The 19,781-nt window shown below is 42.3% G+C and overlaps 1 protein-coding gene across 6 annotated transcripts in view; it reads right to left on the bottom strand.

Moving 5' to 3' along the window:
- The window catches only part of LOC132892100 (histamine N-methyltransferase-like), an 80,682-nt gene extending 62,906 nt beyond the window's left edge, over positions 1-17,776 (bottom strand). Inside the window, exon 1 of one of the 6 annotated variants that reach the window (XM_060930496.1) lies at positions 17,579-17,776. The gene's annotated coding sequence lies outside the window, so the exon portion shown is untranslated. The remainder of the gene's footprint in view (positions 1-17,578) is intronic. The other 5 variants (XM_060930498.1, XM_060930497.1, XM_060930499.1 and 2 more) reach the window with 5 other exon arrangements.
- Positions 17,777-19,781: the final 2,005 nt, after the last annotated feature.

The following is a 19,781-nucleotide window of genomic DNA, read 5'->3' as shown; positions in this document are numbered from 1 at the left end:
GATACGGCTTCTTCTTTGAACTATAGAGTTTTAGCTGGCAACGGCAGATGGCACAGTGAATTGTGTTCACAGATAATGTTCTCTGGAAATATTCCTGAGCCCATTTTGTGATTTCCAATACAGAAGCATGCCTGTATGTGATGCAGTGCCATCTAAAGGCCCAAAGATCACGGGCACCCAGTATGGTTTTCCAGCCTTGACCCTTGCGCACAGAGATTCTTCCAGATTCTCTGAATCTTTTGATATTATGCACTGTAGATGATATGTTCAAACTCTTTGCAATTTTACAGTGTCGAACTCCTTTCTGATATTGCTCCACTATTTGTCGGCGCAGAATTAGGGGGATTGGTGATCCTCTTCCCATCTTTACTTCTGAGAGCTGCTGCCACTCCAAGATGCTCTTTTTATACCCAGTCATGTTAATGACCTATTGCCAATTGACCTAAAGAGTTACAATTTGGTCCTCCAGCTGTTCCTTTTTTGTACCTTTAACTTTTCCAGCCTCTTATTGCCCCTGTCCCAACTTTTTTGAGATGTGTTGCTGTCATGAAATTTCAAATGAGCCAATATTTGGCATGAAATTTCAAAATGTCTCACTTTCGACATTTGATATGTTGTCTATGTTCTATTGTGAATACAATATCAGTTTTTGAGATTTGTAAATTATTGCATTCCGTTTTTATTTACAATTTGTACTTTGTCCCAACTTTTTTGGAATCGGGGTTGTATAATACCAGCAATTTCTAATCTTTGACTAATTTGTGTCAAGAGAACTACAAATCAATCAATACAAGACCAAGATCTGCATGTACTCGAGTGACAAAAGTATTCCATTTTACCAGGGTTCCTTTCTCTCCATATTTCAACCAGATTTAAATCTACCAGATATTGTTTTAACAGTTTTCTAGTATGTGCCTTAGAGGTGTCAGCCTGTAGAATGAGCCATTGCTGGGTTTAAAAGTGCAATTAAAAGTCCCCTCCAGTGATGTAAAAGCCCTGTAGAGTGGACACAGTGAGAGAGAGAAAAAAAAATTTTAGGCTTATCCTCACTGGGGTCATAAATACTAAGTTTAACTTGAAGGGAAGAACTTCCAGCTGGATCTTGGACTGTTTTCATAGTTTGGAAGGTCAAGTTAAGTCAAGTTTATTTGTATAGCGCTTTTGTCGCAAAGCAACATTACAGAATTTGAATGACTTAAAACATGAGCTAATTTTATCCCTAACTGATCCCCAATGAGCAAGCCTGTGGTGACGGTGGCAAGGAAAAACTCCCTCAGCTGACATGAGGAAGAAACCTCGAGAGGAACCAGACTCAAAAGGGAACCCATCCTCATCTGGGCAACAACAGACAGCATGACTATAATATTAACAGTTTTAACATGAAGTCAGTTTCGTTGATGCTATAACTCTTCATTGATGGAAACTTGAGTGCAAAACTGTTCATGACAACTGCAGTCCTAAAGTTAGCAAGTCAACTGTAGTCCTCAGCCATAAAAGCATTACTGTAAGAGTCCAGAGCATCCTCCAGGTGTGACTTTCAACTGTCCTCATGGGGCCGTCCTCCACAGGAGCGATGCGATGAGACTCCAACCAGACACAGGGCACCAGGATGGATCAAGCAGGTCCGAGGAGCAGAAAAGGTCAGCATCTTGATCTCAGGACCAACATGTAACTCAGAGGGACAGATTTTGGGGGGGGGGGGGGGGGAACAGGTTGTTAGGTATGCCCAATGTCACCTGAATAAGTAGGAACAGTATACATATTGCACAGAGTACAAGCAGGGACTCCAGCAACTAACTATGGCAGCATAACTAAAAGGGGAGAGCCAGAAGGTAACACAGGCATGAGGGAGCCCCGGGACATAATAATGCAGCAGCCACTACACCGTCAACAAACTTGAGTGAGCAAGCGAGTGGGGACTGACAGCATCCATACATCCCAGTTTACCAAAACACTATGTCTGAAGACCCTTCAGATCTACACCTTTACCTCATAAACACCATTAACAAAAGGCTTGAGTAAAACAGATAGGTTTTCAGCCTAGGCTTAAACACGAAGACTGTGTCTGAGTCCTGAACACTACTTGGAAGGCTGTTCCATAACTGTGGGGCTTTATAAGAAAAGGCTCTGCCCCCTGATGTAGCCTTCATTATACGAGGTAGCAGCAGATAGCCTGCACCTTTTGATCCAAGTAGGCGTGGCGGGTCATCGAGGAGCAGAAGTTCACTCAGGTACTGTGGTGCGAGACCATTTAGTGCTTTAAAAAGGTCAATAGTAGTACTTTATAATCAATATGAAATTTGATTGGGAGCCAATGCAGTGTGGATTAGACAGGGGTGATGTCATATTTTCTAGTTCTAGTAAGGACTCTTGCTGCGGCATTTTGAACTAACTGGAGCTTGTTTATGCACTTATTGGAACATCCAGACAATAAGGTATTACAATAATCCAACCTGGAGGTAACAAAAGCATGAACTACTTTTTCTGCGTCGTGTAGTGACATTAAATTTCTTATCTTAGCAATATTTCTGAGATGAAAGAAAGCTAGCTGGGTAATGTTATCAACGTGAGTTTCGAATGAAAGACTGGGTTCAATAATCACTCCAAGGTCTTTTACTGCTGCACGTGAAGAAACAGAAAGGCCATCCAGAATTACTGTGTAATCAGAAAACTTACTTCTAGCTGCAAGTGGTCCTAGTACAAGTACTTCAGTCTTGTCAGAGTTAAGCAGAAGGAAGTTAATAAGCATCCAGTGTCTAATGTCCTTTACACATTCCTCAATTCTATTAAGCTGGTGTCTCTCATCAGGTTTTGCAGAAACATACAACTGTGTGTCATCAGCATAACAGTGGAAATGAATGCAATGTTTACAAATAATATCACCCAGAGGTAACATATATAAAGAAAAAAAAAAAAAAAGCAGTGGACCCAAGACAGAACCTTGTGGAACATCAAACTTTACCTCAGTATGTCTAGAAATATCACCATTTACATCAACATACTGATAGCGATCAGTTAAATAAGACCTGAGCCAGGAAAGGGCCATTCCCTTAACTCCCACAACATTTTCTAGTCTATCCAGAAGAATGGAATGATCAGTGGTATCAAATGCTGCACTAAGGTCAAGCAACAAGACAGCCCTGATCAGACGCCAACAGTAGGTCGTTTACTACTTTAACCAGAGCTGTCTCTGTGCTATGATGAGGTCTAAATCCTGACTGATACATTTCATGGATGTTATTCCTATGTAAACATGAGCATAACTGCCGTGCCACAGCTTTTTCAACGATCTTGGAGATAAAGGGGAGGTTTGATATTGGCCACTAATTGGACAGCTGACACGGATCAAGGTCAGTTTTTTTTTATAACTGCTAGTTTAAAGGATTACATAGCCAATCATAAGAGAAGAAGTTATTATTTTTAGAAGTGGTTCAATTACTTCAGGTATTATCTGTTTGAATAGACGTGTAGGTAAGGGATCTAGTACACAAGTTGAGACTTTTGATGCCGAGATTAACGAAAGTAATTCAGTTTCTTTTAGGGGAGTAAAACATTCTAATTGCTGATCTGATACAGTTATACTGTTAACCACGGGCGCAGATAGAGGGGGGGACGGGGGGGATTCGTCCCACCCAGATTTAAATTCACCTCGTTTGGTCCCTCCCACTTATAGGGAGGAAAAAATGTCTATGCAGTCTTTCTTTGCATAAGGCAAACCTCACGGAAAAATCAAAAGTCTAATTACCATTCGGTTTATTGAGGTGCACAGTAGTATATACATAGTTGCAACTGCGCAGACTGCACAGGTTGCGAGCTCGAGCTTGGTTGCTATGGTTACAAGTTTGACAGGCATATCGGGGACAGCTCCTCCTAGTTCAGGACCCCAACACGGCATGATGAAGGGTGCCAAAAGACAGAAAACGATTGCATCGTTTAAAAAAAAAAAAAAACAACTAAGTAAACTGTGCCTTACTTTATCATATCACCTTGCAATTTTTTGATAGTCTGTTCAAAGTAATGTCGTAGTGAAAGTAAAATCGTACGGAGTAGAGATGCCTTTCTGGTAGCCTCCTTCTTTCAGTGGTAGCCTGTAGATACAGTGCTCAGAAGGCAGTTTTAATGTTTAATCTGGCGTTCCCTGCCATAATTTCAGCGAGCATATTGTTTCATAAGGAAACTTTGCGAAGAGTTGTTGACTGACTGCCGCTCACGCAACACACAGGCATAGTTAGAAAGTCAGGATGCACTGGTTTACACTTTATACACACACACACACACACACACACACACACACACACACACACACAGCCCAGGCTCTCGCTATGTTTAACAGTTGGAACTTAGCGGTTTTAAAACTAGTTTTGCAGTTTTGCAATTTCTGTGCGTGATGATAATGTGTAAACTTTGGATTTCCATAGGCTATGTTAAAATGTTATCATTGTCCTGGCCTGCAGGTAGTTCCTGGTGATGGCAGTGAGGGAGGTGAAATAACATGTATACACTACCGTTCAAAAGTTTGGGGTCACCCAGACAATTTTGTGTTTTCCATGAAAAGACACACTTATTTACCACCATAAGTTGTAAAATGAATAGAAAATATAGTCAAGACATTTTTCTGGCCATTTTGAGCATTTAATCGACCCCACAAATGTGATGCTCCAGAAACTCAATCTGCTCAAAGGAAGGTCAGTTTTCTAGCTTCTCTAAAGAGCTAAACTGTTTTCAGCTGTGCTAACATGATTGTACAAGGGTTTCCTAATCATCCATTAGCCTTCTGAGGCAATGAGCAAACACATTGTACCATTAGAACACTGGAGTGATAGTTGCTGGAAATGGGCCTCTATACACCTATGGAGATATTGCACCAAAAACCAGACATTTGCAGCTAGAATAGTCATTTACCACATTAGCAATGTATAGAGTGTATTTCTGATTAGTTTAAAGTGATCTTCATTGAAAAGAACAGTGCTTTTCTTTCAAAAATAAGGACATTTCAAAGTGACCCCAAACTTTTGAATGGTAGTGTGTGTATATATATATATATATATATATATACACACACACACACAAAAAAAAAAATGGAATCATTTGCTGACAGCTCAGTCCCCCCCAGTTCAAAAATCCTATCTGCACCCCTGCTGTTAACTACAGGGTCACTTACATTGTCTGACCTTAAATTAGTAGTTTGAATTTTTTGTCGGATATTCTAAATTTTGTCATTTAAAAAAAAAAAATTCATGAAGTCGTTGCTACTACATACTGCAGGTGTGCATGTGTCTATAGTGGACTTATTCCTGGTTAATTTTACTACAGTATTAAATAGGAATCTAGGACTATTTTTGTTATCTTCTATTAGGGAGGAGAGATATGTTGATCTAACAGCACTAAGCGCTTTTCTATACTTCAGGAAGCTCTCCTTCCACACTAATTTGAACACTACCAATTTTGTCTGATGCCATTTACGTTCCAATTTTCGAGTGGTCTGTTTTAATGTGCGAGTGTCATCATGATACCAGGGTGCTAATTTTTTTTTTTTTTTTGTCTCTTACCATTTTCCTTTAAAGAGGAGCTACATTATCTAAAGTATAGTGGAACGTTGACTCTAAGCATTCAGTTGCCTGACCAAGTTCTGCAGGGGCTGACAGTGACCCAATCAAAGTTGATAACTCTGGGAGATCATTTATAAAGCTCTGTGCAGTAGTTGACGTGAATGTACGTTTAATACAGTAGCGTGGTGAGGTGCATATATTATTACTCAGACATAGTTTGAATGAGAGGAGATAATGATCTGAGATAACATCAGACTATGGAAGTATGACTATATTTTCTACGTTTAACCCGAATGTTAGTATTAGATCGAGGGTGTGACCACAATTATGGGTCAGTCCTATGACATTCTGATTAATCCCTACTGAATCTAAAATTGACACAAGCGCTGTTTTTAAAGCGTCTTCTGGATTATCGAAGTCTCGTCTTCGTACGCTTATCCGGGGCCGGGTCGCGGAGGCAGCAGTCTGAGCATGGAAGCCCAAACTTCCCTTTCCCCAGACACCTCAGCCAGCTCCTCGGGAAGAACACCGAGGCATTCCCAGGCCAGCCGAGATACATGGTCCCTCCAGCGTGTCCTGGGTCTTCCCCGGGGCCTCCTTCCGGGCGGACATGGCTGGAACACCTCGCCAGGGAGGCATCCAGGAGGCATCCAAAAGAGATGCCCAAGCCACCTCAGCTGATTCCTCTCGATGTGGAGGAGCAGCGGCTCTATTCCGAGCTCCTCCCGAGTGACTGTGCTTCTCACCCCATCTTTAAGGGAGCGCCCAGCCACCCTGCGAAGGAAACTCATTTTGGCCACTTGTATCCACGATCTTGTTCTTTCAGTCATTACCCAAAGCTCATGACCATAGGTGAGAGTCAGAACGTAGATCGACTGGTAAATCGAGAACTTCACCTTTTGGCTCAGCTCCTTCACCACAACGGACCGGTAAAGCGACCGCATCACTGCGGAGGCTGCACCGATCCGCCTGTCGATCTCACGCTCTATCCTTCCCTCACTCGTGAACAAGATCCCAAGATACTTAAACTCCTCCACTTGAGGCAGGACTTTTCCACCAACCTGGAGAGGGCAAGCCACCCTTTTCCGGTTGAGAACCATGGCCTCAGACTTGGAGGTGCTGATTCTCATCCCAGCCGCTTCACACTCGACTGCAAACCGCCCCAGTGCATGCCGAAGGTCCTGGTTTGAAGAAGCCAACAGGACAACATCATCTGCAAAAAGCAGAGATGAAATCCTGTGGTTCCCAAACAGGATTCCTTCTGGCCCCTGGCTGCGCCTAGAAATTCTGTCCATAAAAATTATGAACAGAACCGGTGACAAAAGGCAGCCCTGCCGGAGTCCAACATGCACTGGGAACAGGTCGGACTTACTGCCAGCAATGCGAACCAGACTCCTGCTCCATTCGTATAGGGACCGGACAGCCCTTAGCAAAGAGCCCCGAACCCCATACTCCCGAAGCACCCCCAACAGAATACCACGAGGGACACAGTCGAATGCCTTCTCCAGATCCACAAAGCACATGTGGACTGGTTGGGCAAACTCCCATGAACCCTCGAGCACCCTATGAAGGGTATAGAGTTGGTCCAGGTGTTCCGCGACCAGGACGAAAACCGCATTGTTCCTCCTGGATCCGAGGTTCGACTATTGGCCGAATTCTCCTCTCCAGTAACCTGGAGTAAACCTTTCCTGGGAGGCTGAGAAGTGTGATTCCCCTATAATTGGAGCACACTCTCCGGTCCCCTTTCTTAAAAAGAGGGACCACCACCCCAGTCTGCCACTCCAGAGGCACTGTCCCCGACCGCCACGCGATGTTGCAGAGGCGCGTCAGCCAAGACAGCCCCACAACGTCCAGAGACTTGAGATACTCAGGGCGGAGCTCATCCACCCCCAGTGCCTTACCACCGAGGAGCTTGCAAACCACCTCAGTGACTTCGGTTTGGGTAATGGACGAGTCCACCTCCGAGTCATCAGCCTTCGCTTCCTCAATGGAAGACGTGACAGTGGGATTGAGGAGATCCTCAAAGTATTCCTTCCACTGCCCGACAATGTCCCCAGTCGAGGTCAACAGCTCCCCACCCACACTGTAAACAGTGTTGGCAGAGTACTGCTTCCCCCTCCTGAGGCGCTGGATGGTTTGCCAGAATTTCTTCGAGGCCGACCGATAGTCCTCCTCCATGGCCTCACCGAACTCCTCCCAGTTCCGAGTTTTTGCCTCTGCAACTGCCCGAGCTGCAGCACGCCTGGCCTGCCGATACCCGTCAGCTGCCTCAGGAGTCCCGGAGACCAACATGGCCCGATAGGACTCCTTCTTCAGCTTGATGGCATCCCTTACTTCCGATGTCCACCACCGGGGTTCGGGGATTGCCGCCACAACAGGCACCGGAGACCTTGCGGCCACAGCTCTGAACAGCCGCGTCTACAATGGAGGTAGAGACCATGGTCCACTCAGACTCAATGTCCCCCACCTCCCTCGAAGTGAATATTAAAATCTCCAACAACTAAAGCTTTGTCTAAGGAAATCACTATACCTGAGAAAATCTATAAATTCAGAAAGAAACTCAGAATATGGCCCCGGGGGCCTGTAAATAATAAGTAACGGAATTAACTGGGTAGACCTATTTTTCAAGGCTACATACATTATATTCATATGAAGAACTTCAAATGTATTAAATTTATAACCAGGTTTCTGTGTTACACCTAGATAATCATTATAAATAACCACAACACCCCTTCCTCTGCCAGTTAGATGAGGCCGGTGTATATAACTGTATCCAGGAGGACTCGCTTCATTTAATGCTATATATTCATTTGGCTTAGTCCATGTTTCAGTTAAACAAAGTACATTAAACTCCTGATCAGTAATGAGTTCATTAACCATTAGTGCTTTAGATGCAAGATATCTAATATTTAATAGCCCCACCTTTAGATCAAAGGTGCTGGCAGCAGCTGTACAGTCAGTATGATCTAATTTTATATTGATTAGGTTACTGGAACAAACACTCTGAATATTTCTACCTTTTTGTTGAGCTCGGGGAACAGACACAGTCTCGATGTAGTGGACCCTGAGTGACGACTCTGTGCAGCTAGCAGACAGTCGGTTTAGCCTGTTCGTCTGCTCCCTGGCCTTGGCTCTGGATTGTCAGAAATTAACTAGGCCTGTTCTGAGACTATGACCTATGCTGCAGGAAATGAGAGCAGCACCTTCCCGAGTGGGATGGATACCATCCCGCCCTCTTGCGTCATTATTGTATGATGCATATATAACTTGTATATCCACAAACTCTCGTGGTTACGAGAGGACTAGCCCCCCCACTGTAACCCTAGCTACGTAATAGGCAAGAGGCCGAGGGCTACGGAAACGGAGATCGGTGCCGCCTAATGCACCATATGGTGCGAGAATGACTTATAACTTGGCCAGGCCATCTATTCCTTACTAGCCTAACATCAGAGAGAGTCAGATGTGCTTCTTGCAAAAAAAATTATTTTTGATTTTAGTTGCTTAATCCTATTCATAACCTGATTCAGTTTGGTTAACTACCTTAGTCCCCCGACATTCCAGCTCATAACTTTATATAACAGATATTCTGGATTAGACCTGTCGCGATATTCGATATACCAACTTAACGTACGGTAAATGAAAATGAACTCGGTAATTTTTTTTTACTGCAATTTTGGCATTTACGTGCTATACATCTACAAAGAGAAGTCACCAGAGTATTAGCTTGACCCATTGCCTGAATAAAACATGCTCTTTGTCAGAGGCGGGGCCTCCCAGCATGCAACAGTTATCCAGCCAGGGTATCCACTGAATGGGAAAAGACAACACGTTGCTCCGTTGTACAGACCATAGGTGTAGAATTGGGTATGGACGTGTCCCTACCAATAGCAAGCGACGGCTGATAGGTCCCTACCAATATTTCTGATAGAAAAGAAAAAAGTTAAAATAAAAATCACGCTCTGTGCACGGTACACAAATGGTTACTGTAGGTTTCCACTGGGCGAAACACCACGCAAACCTCGCTCAGGAATATTCGCTCTGGGAGCGTGGTCATGAAAACAGCAAGCAAATTTGGTTACCATGTCAATTAGCAAGTGCGGTTGCAGTGCAATGACCAGCTGCTAGCTAGCAAACTGTCCTTGAGGAACATAACGTTAGATTAGGTTGTAAAATGAATCAGTTAACAACAGTTCGTATTCAGTGTGTAAAAACGACAACATACGAATATGACTAAGTTTGTGTGGCATGTAAATAACAATCCAACTTGATACAACTGGTGCTCATTAAAGTCAAAAAGACATTAAATCATATCAAATTCTCCAAATGTTGGCCAATATTGCACCTAGTCTTGCTTGTGAAGTGCCTGTAAACTTTAGCAGCCCGCTAACCCTTAATTTGAAGTGCTTCAGTTAAGACCTGCAGAGCCCTGACCAAGTTCGGGTAACATGACACATGTAAACAACAACAACCCGATGGTGACGTGGACATTGTTCAAGGCCCAGACACCTTTTAAGCAAATCACATTTTCACGTAATAAGCAGAACAGCCTCCACCTTCTTGATCAGAAATGTTTGGTGACTCCGCCTCTCTTTTGAAAACATCACATACCGAGTCCACACATCCGCTGAACTGATTGGTTTTCGAGGCAGTTCATTTGAAAGCGTTGGCCAAAAACTCCTCTGTAGAACCCTGTCCCTTCCTCCTTTCCCTCCCCTCTCTGGGCTCAAGAAGACAACAAAAGGGCAATAACAGCCAATCAGAATTCAGATACATTCTGTTGCCAAGTAAAATTGTAACCTTTCAACATGTCAAAAAAAAGTTCTCGAGCCCTCGTCCTGTTTTACCGTTAGATCAATCACGTATCAGCTTAAACTGGCATTCTAAAACTAGTTAAAGATCTCACAGAAGAGAGCCGACTCCCCCTGCCAGCCTCATGGAATGCAGTGTTTAAGGCTCCGGATGTGTTTTATTTCCATTTATGAGGGAAAGGAACATACACCCTCCTGACAGTCAGTGCGTTATTCGCTTGTAAAACACATTTGCAAACTGGTAGAATGAGTTAATCATCACATGCAAGATTTGCAATTAAATCAAATGAAGTGCACATTATTATTATTATTATTATTATTATTAATAATAATGAATTACTACAGTTCTGAACTTCAAATTTTAAAAGTCTGGACTTTGGAGAGATGATGGATACTCTTTTGGTGGAACACAACAGAGCAAAATATTGTGACCCTCTAATGTTGACCTGAAGTTGGCATTGGGTTTTTATCCCTACCAGTGTTAATACCAAACCTATGCCCTTGCCTACATGTTCTCATTCTAATCGTCGTTACTTTTATCCAAATGACAGCTGGCAATACGTTGTTACTTTGCACTTTTTGTTTATCTGGGTACTAATCTTTGAGAAACTGGATTGGCAGAATGTTGCCTGTGAAGAAAAGAATGTCTTTTTATTACCCTGTGCTAAGTTAACATTTACTTAAGTGCAATTTTTAAGAGCCACAGATTGCATTTTATTTATTGTTTTTGTTGTGAGTGGTTTTGTTTGATTGTTGTTTTATTTCTTTGTTATGTATTTATATATATTTTTATGTTCCACTGTTGAATAAGTTGACTTCATTAAAAAGTTTACTGTTCTTTGAAAGGGTGTATTTGCATGATCATTATTATTTTACTAGTGGCATAAAATTGTCTTGAAAAGACGTCAGCAATAATATCATTTACCGCAAAAATTTCTGAGACAATATATCGTCCAACAAAATGTGTCATCGTGACAGGCCTATTCTGGATGTTTGTTTGTTCCATATGAAGTCCATTATACAAGAAATAGTAAAAAGCAATGTTACTGTTGTTTGCACGACTTCACAAGGAAAAAAGAAAAACATACATTTATGCATGCAAACAAACATTTGAGCACTTAAACACCTGAATCCCCCCTCCCTTGTTCAGTATAAAGAAATTAAGGGGCTCGTGCTGATCCACTTTATAGAGGAGCAGCTAAACTATGTAAATCCAACTCAATAAGCAGCCAGTGGTGCCCACCAACCTTGCACCTTATTATAATTTAAAACATTACCGATTCAATCCATATTACATGAGGATGAAAATAAAAGTAGCCACCAAACTGTGTTCCGATATCGTCTGTTATGAATGTTCATTCCAACCTACAGCGTCTCATCTCAATGGAATTAAAGTTTCAACCGAAAGCAATGCTGTGGGTAATAAAAGGATAAGCCCAGAAGCCTAAACTATTTGGCGGCAGACGCGACCTCCTTATTACTGTACTGTATCTACTAAAAAAGGGCTTTAGTGTCATTTCTAATGATAAAAACAAAAAAATGTCTGAGATTCAGAAAGTGCAGGTTTATATATCAGGTAGTTTTCATCGATACAGTAATTAAGTGGTTGTGATTCTCATCATACTCTTACTCAGACCACTCAGGTGTGTCCTCTATGGAAATCCTTCACTTCTTTGGGTGATGAAAGCAGGTGTATTTTCCCCATTGTGGAGAACCCTCATTTTGCAAGGATTATACTGAAACCCACGGAAGGTTCCCTTTTCGACGAACACTCTTCTGATTGTGTTAAATTCAAACCGTTGCCGCATAGTTTCAGCTGAGAAATCTTGTGTGAAGAAGAGCTTGTTCCCCTCATATCGGATGTCGCGTTGTTTCATGGAACAGAAGACAAACTCCCAATCTTGAAACTTCAAAAACCGAATGAGAACCGCTCTATTATGTTTCGGCTTTGGTGGTGCTAGAGTTCGGTGGACTCTCTCCAGGACAAAAGAGCTGTTAGCGTCCAGCTCCAGCCAGCATGTCCTGTACGAACTCCAGCAATGGTCGGCTGCCTTCGGCACCCTCCCGGAGACCAAACAGCCTCAAGTTCTTTCTACAACTTCGGTTTTCCAGATCTTCAGTCTTGGATTCCAGATAAGCAATTCATTTCATGACATTGGCAAGTTCAGTCTTGTTCTTCTCCAATTGCTCCTCTGCTGACATTATCCGGTTTTCAACCTCTTCCATCCGTGCGGTATCGGCAGCAACGTTTTGCTTCACCTCCGTCATCTTGTTTTCCAGGGTGGTGACCAAGCTAGCCACTTTACCCAGGCGGTCATCTATGCTGTCCAACTTGGACCCAAATCATGCAAACTCAGAATGAAAAGACTTCAGTTCAGTCAGCACCACCGTTAGCTCCATCACGTTGCTAGTAGCTTCCACATCCTCTTTAGTCGATGAGATGTTGATTTTCGATTTTTGAGGACCACGTTTTCATGCGAAAATATCAATCTTTAATTGGAGACATTTTTGAAGCACCTCAGAGTTTTGTAAAGATTGTCTTTATTGACTTCAGCAGTGCATTCAACACCATACAACCCCACCTGCTGGTATGCAAGCTGGTAGATCTAGGCGTTAATCCAAGGCTTATCATGTGGATCAACAATTTTCTTCTAAAGCAAACCCAACAGGTCAGGTTTAATCAGACTATCTCTTCCATGAGTTACATCAATACTGGTGCACCGCAGGGCTCTGCGTTGTCCCCTATACTTTATACACTTTACACCAATGAGTGCCGCGCTTTCGACACCAGACACTCTTATTTTAAGTATGCGGATGACGCTGCCCTGGTAGGATTTTTAACAACAGGGAGTGCATCAATGGCCAGCTTTGAGGAGGAAGTGGGGAGCTTCATAAGCTGGTGCTTTGAAAACCATCTTACTGTAAATGCAACCAAAACTAAAGAAATGGTTATTGATTTTAGACGTAATACAGAAGTAGTACCCCACACAGTCGTCAATAACACATCCATTGAAAGAGTTAACACCTACAAATATTTAGGGATTGAACTTGATGATCAGTTGAAGTTTGACAAATGTGCCACTTCTAAGGTAAAAAAAGCTCCAACAGAGAATGTTTTTCTTAAGGAAGTTACGAAGTTTTAATGTTGATGGATGTATTTTACAGTTGTTTTATAGGTCTGTGCTTCAGAGTGTCTTGTCCTTTGGACTGATCTGTGTCTTTGGCAATACGCGTAAACATGATCAGGATAAATTACAACGCATTATTAAGAATGCCAGTGGGATAATTGGGTGTAATCAAGTATCAGCTGTCCAGCTATACAAAGACATTATACTACATAAAGCTGAGAGTATTCTCAGGGATCCAACCCATCCCCTATACAATAGATTCCAGCCAAGCCAACATGGCAAGGGGAGACTGCTGCAAAGGAAAATAAGAACTACCAGGTTCAGTAAGTCATTTGTCCCCACTGCAATCAGGATTGTAAATGAAGGGCAAAGAACTTGACAGTACTGTGTGTGCGTGTGTGTGTTGGGGGGGGGGGGATGTGAAAGACCAGTATGTATCAATTGGATTGCTGATGTATGGGGTGGGGTATTTATTATTTGTTTTATGTTTTAAATCTTGTCTACCTCTGTGTATGCACTGACCACTTGAATTTCCCCTTGTGGGATAATAAAGTTAACTTTTTGACATAATTTCAGTTCGACTGGTACGTTCAGTTTAGAATAGAATACCTTTGTCACTGCACAAATGCACAACAAAATTTATTTTCATTATAGTAACACAAAGCCGCTGCATACGTATGCGCTGCCACTCTTGGGCATGTCAGTCCAAGCCGTCCCATGTTAACCTAACTGCATGTCTTTGGACTGTGGGGGAAACCGGAGCACCTGGAGGAAACCCATGCAGACAGACACGGGGAGACCATTACTATTCAACCTTTATATGCTCCCACTTGGACAAATTATCAACAACAACTCAATTTTGTATCACTGCTATGCAGATGACACCCAAATTTATTTTGCTCTATCACCTAATGATTATGCCCCCTTGAATGTCTCTACCAGTGTATCGACCAAATCAACAACTGGATGTCACAAAATTTTCTTCAGCTGAACACAGATAAAACAGAAGTAATTCTATTTGGGAAAAAAGATGAAGGACTCAGGATTACCACTATTCTTGACACAAAGGGGATTAAAACAAAGGATATGGTTAAAAATCTTGGTGTTTTCATTGACAGCGAGCTAAACTTTGACAGTCACATGAAAGCAATCACTAAAACAGCATTTTATCACCTAAAAAACATTTCCAAACTAAGAGGACTTATGTCAAAAAACGATCTGGAAAAACTTATACATGCCTTCATCTCTAGTAGGGTTGATTACTGCAATGGCCTTTTCACAGGTCTGCCAAAAACGACCATCAAACGACTTCAGGTGATTCAAAATGCAGCGGCTAGGGTTCTCACACGAACAAAAAGAACAGAGCACATTACTCCAATTCTAAGGTCCCTTCACTGGCTTCCAGTAAGCTACAGAATTGACTTTAAAGCATTGCTGCTGGTGTACAAATCTAAATGGTACAGGGCCCAATTACCTCTCTGATATGTTGCAGTGGCCTAACCCAATCAGAGCTACCAGATCGCAGCAGCAAAATTTACTGGTAAAACCTGTTGTTAAAACAAAGTGTGGTGAAGCAGCTTTTAGCTACTATGCAGTACAGCTATGGAACCAACTGCCAGAGGACATAAAAAATGCTCCTGCTGTTGGCAGCTTCAAATCTAGACTAAAGACCAAGCTGTTCTCAGATGCTTTCTGCTAACTGATAAATATCATATCTACATGTTTTAAACTTTACTTAACTTTTACAGTCTCTGCATGTTTTAAGATTGTTAGGTTTATATAAGTATTATTCTTGACCAAGAAGGCAGTAATTTATTTTTGTGACAAAATTAAGGATTAATTTCTGTCAGTTAAAATGACCTTATGTCTCGGCTGGACATTGTTTGGGAACATTTTGCTTGTTTTGATATGAAATGTGTATTGTTGATCAGAGATGTGTTTAGATGGCGACAGGGTCTGCGATGATATCACGCACACCCACAATGGCCTTTGATATCACACACAACCACAGCTGCACAAAGAGTTAAGACTTTATATTTTTAAGATCCTTTATTATTTTGGACTATTGCATATACTATGGCAGTGATTTAGATTTAATTGTTAGATCTAAGATGCATTCAATGATTTAAGTTAGTTTTATAGTTTTAAGTTAGTTTTGTAATTGCAGAGTATGGTTTGGGATTGTTAAAGACATATTCTTCTTTGTTTATGTTTCTTATGACTGTCTTTGTTTAGGTTTGTTCTTATTTTTTGTTTACTTTCTTATAACATATGTGTTTAATTCCATCACCATCTTAAGTACATATTGCCCTATGTTATATCTGACCTGAAGGGGTGTACTTAAGCAATGACCTTTAAAATCTGTCTGTACCTTGCTATCATGTCATATGATCAGAAATATGTTATGTTATGATTTACACACACACACACACACACACAACTGATAGAGATTATTTGACCTGCCCCAAGATCAAGCTGCTCACTTGCACGCAAGTCAAACACACACACATACATCTGAACATTCCATTAGAACAGTGATGTAATTATGATGTCACACACACACACACACACACACAAATACAGATATCAAAATGATGTCACTCACTCACACCCCCCCCATAGACACACACACATACACACATTCATGCACACACACACACACAGATATCGAACAGTGATGTCATTTACACACAGATAACACTCGTATATAATAACCCTCTGTATTCTTGTCCAATTGGGGGAACTTGCGAATAAAGATGTGAACTACATTGGGGTTCCTGTCTTTCTTGGCGACTGACCTCCCCAGAGCTCTGGGCGGGACGAGGGTGGGGGTCCCGAGAAATAAGTTGACCGTTTCCGACTGGGTGAACCCCAACAAAACTTTACTTAACTTTTATACTATTTTATTCTGCTGTTTTTTTACTGAACTTTTACTTCATTTTATTTCTACTACTGTTTAATTCTTATTTTTCTCTCTTCTTCCCCCTTTATTTTATGTAATTTTATTTTCTATTGTTTACTGTTTTGCTTTTACCTCTGTAAAGCACATTGAGCTGCCACTGTGCATGAAATGCGCTATATAAGGCAGCTGGGCCATAGAAGGTTCACGCTGCATGCTGCACGCTACACGTTCACGTGAAGAACCGGACCCTGGGCCATTAAACTTCATGCTTGGATGTTCACGTGTTGCGTCTGTTCTACTTTGACCGAGTAACCAACAATATGGACTCTTCGGATGACGACGATTGCCTCATTCTGCTTTTACTGAGACAGAGGAAGAGAAAAAGGAACAGAATTTGGAGCCGAGAACACTTCCTTCTGAGAGAAACCCGTGGTGAATTTCACCGAACATTCTATAAGCTGCTTGACAATCCCGATGAAGAACTATTTTTCAATTATACCATTCAATTATATTTTTCTTTAGTTTTCCCCTGAAAGCATAGAGTTATCTCCCTAGACCTGTTCTGATTGGCTGGCGCGGCGGTGACCGGAATTTCCATCTTCACGCCTAGAAAAAAGTGTGCATGTTCATTTCTCGCTTCACGCGTGAAGTGTGCAGCATGCAACGTGAACGCCGTTCTACTGCCCAGAGCAAGTCATGCAACGTTTGTCCACTTTTCTTTACACGCGTGTAGCGTGCAGCATGCAGCGTGAACCTTCTATGGCCCAGCTGCCTAAATAAACTTGCCTTGCCTATTCCACAACTACAGCATTTGATTTATTCATTATTAAAATGACATGGTATAAAGATACAATAATCCATATTCTAGCAAGAACCACTCAACTAAGCAAAGAGAAACAACATCCATTACTTTAAGACATGAAATGATTTTTAATCCATAAAAATATTGAATTAAAAGTTGTGTCCAAACTTTTGACTGGTGCTGCACATGCACAACGCTGCGGGAGGTGAAGGCACGTGCGCATACACACGTTATATAAACACCCGAATTTGTGTGCGAGCGCGCGCTCTCTCACAATAATACAACACTGAGCCATGTTTATTTCCGCGCGCGCGCAGTGAGTGTGAGCATGCACCGTGCACGCGCGAACTAGAGAAAAACAAACGAATGGAACATAAATGAGGACTCACCTCACCTCACTTCACTTCACTTCACCTCTTACTTGTCTGTTTTTTATTCCTCTTCACTCGTGCCTGCTGCTGTACAAATGCAGAGTCTTGATCTTCACCTCTACTCTCTGTCCGTGATCTTTGAAGCCACAACCCTGACCGCGTGAACTGCTCAGCTGTGTTTCATTCCACACACATCACGCACCCTTGATGACTAACCCTTACTGTTTATCCTGGGAGGAAACCATGACGTCATCTTAAGGGCTGCACTCGTAGCATTCTTCAGCTCAAAGGGAAAAAAGAGGAAATATATACATATATATTATATATTTTTTTATTTTTCTGGATCTAGCTAGCAGAACAGAGTAATACATTCCAATCTATAGTTAGGTATGTGAGCACAATTTTAAACATGATTAAATGCTAAGAATCATGAGAGGGAAGTCTGGGCTGCTCTGCTTAGGCTGCTACCCCCACCATCCGGATAAGCGGTAGAGGATGGATGGATGGATAAATGCTAAGATCATGGTAAACTGGGATGTATGGATACTCTCCCCCCCCCCCCCCACACACACACTCACTTGGGTTTGTTAACAGTGGAGTGGCTGCTGCTTTATGTCCCAGGGCTCCCTCATGACTGTGTTACCTTCTGGCTCTCCCTTTTAGTTATGCTGTCACAGTTAGTCTTGCTGGAGTGCCCGCTTGCACTCAGCACACAATGTGTACTGTTCTTACTCTTTAGGTGACACTGGGCGTACCAAACAACCCGTGTTTCTCTCTCTCTCTCGTTACATATCAATCCTGAGGTTGGCCTTTGGACCTGCCTGATCCATTTATTTTAAGCCTTTATTCATCGTATGTACATTAGAGCACAATGAAATTCTTTCTCTGCATTCAACTCATCTGGTTGAATGCAACCCATACCGTGCAGTGCCACAGCACCCGGGCAGCTGTTGGAGGGTTAGGTGGCTTGCCTTGCACTACAGGCATTTGGTAACCTTTTGGTCCCAAAGCTGCTTCTCTAGGCCATGGCTTCTGCATCCTGTTACCCTACTTCTGCTTGAGGTTCTGATCACTTCGCTCCTGTGGAGGATGGCCCCATATGGACAGTCGAAACTCACACTTGGAAAATGCTCTGGATACTTACAGTTTTGCTATGATGGTTTAGGACTACAGTCACCATGATAACTTTAGGACTGCAGTTGTCATGAACAGTTTTACACTCAAGTATCCATCAATGAACAGTTGATAACTTCAACAAAATAGACTTCAAGTTAAAATTATAATGAATTTCCTGGTTCCATCATTGTACTTTGTGACTATAGACTCTTTTCACTCACATGACCTTCGTAAATGCAACCGCCATTTTGGACATGAAGAAATAACGGTTTATGGCACAGACCCTTTCGGTTCGCGCTCATCTAGCTGTTACAATGACTGCTTAGACTGCAACAATAATACCTAACACACATTTAAGAGGATACTTAAATACAGAGGAACTTCTGCTCCTCTATGACCCGCCACGCCTACTTAGATCAAAAGGTGCAGGCTATCTGCTGGTACCTCGTATAGTGAAGGCTACATCAGGGGGCAGAGCCTTTTCTTACAAAGCCCCACTGTTATGGAACAGCCTTCCAAGTAATGTTCGGGAATCAGACACAGTCTCAGCATTTAAGTCTAGGCTGAAAACATATCTGTTTAGTCAAGCCTTTTGTTAATGGTGTTTATGAGGTAAAGGAGTAGATCTGGAGGGTCCTCAGACATAGAGTGTTTTGGTAAACTGGGATGTATGGATGCTGTCAGTCCCCACTCGCTTGCTCACTCGAGTTTGTTGACGGTGTAGTGGCTGCTGCTTTATGTCCCGGGGCTCCCTCATGCCTGTGTTACCTTCTGGCTCTCTCCTTTTAGTTATGCTGTCATAGTTAGTTGCCAGAGTCCCTGCTTGTACTCAGTGCAATATGTATACTGTTCCTACTTATTCAGGTGACATTGGGCATACCTAACCACCTGTGTTTTTCTTTCTCTCCCCCCCACCCCAAATCTGTCCCTCTGAGTTACATGGAGTCAAGAGGAAATCTTTTGGTGGAGACGGTGGGGACCTCGACTGGCTATCGTAGCCTGCAGGGAATCGGCCGTCAGACATTCTGTCGCATGTCCCAGACCCGGTGAAATGTAACTGAATTGTCTTGGCCAGGCCTAAGGGTCCCATCTGCATCTCATCATT

This window comes from Neoarius graeffei, chromosome 9, assembly GCF_027579695.1.
Source record: "Neoarius graeffei isolate fNeoGra1 chromosome 9, fNeoGra1.pri, whole genome shotgun sequence".
NCBI classification, from domain to species: domain Eukaryota; kingdom Metazoa; phylum Chordata; class Actinopteri; order Siluriformes; family Ariidae; genus Neoarius; species Neoarius graeffei.
Note: the sequence above shows the minus strand (reverse complement) of the source record. Positions and strands in the feature narration are given on the sequence as shown.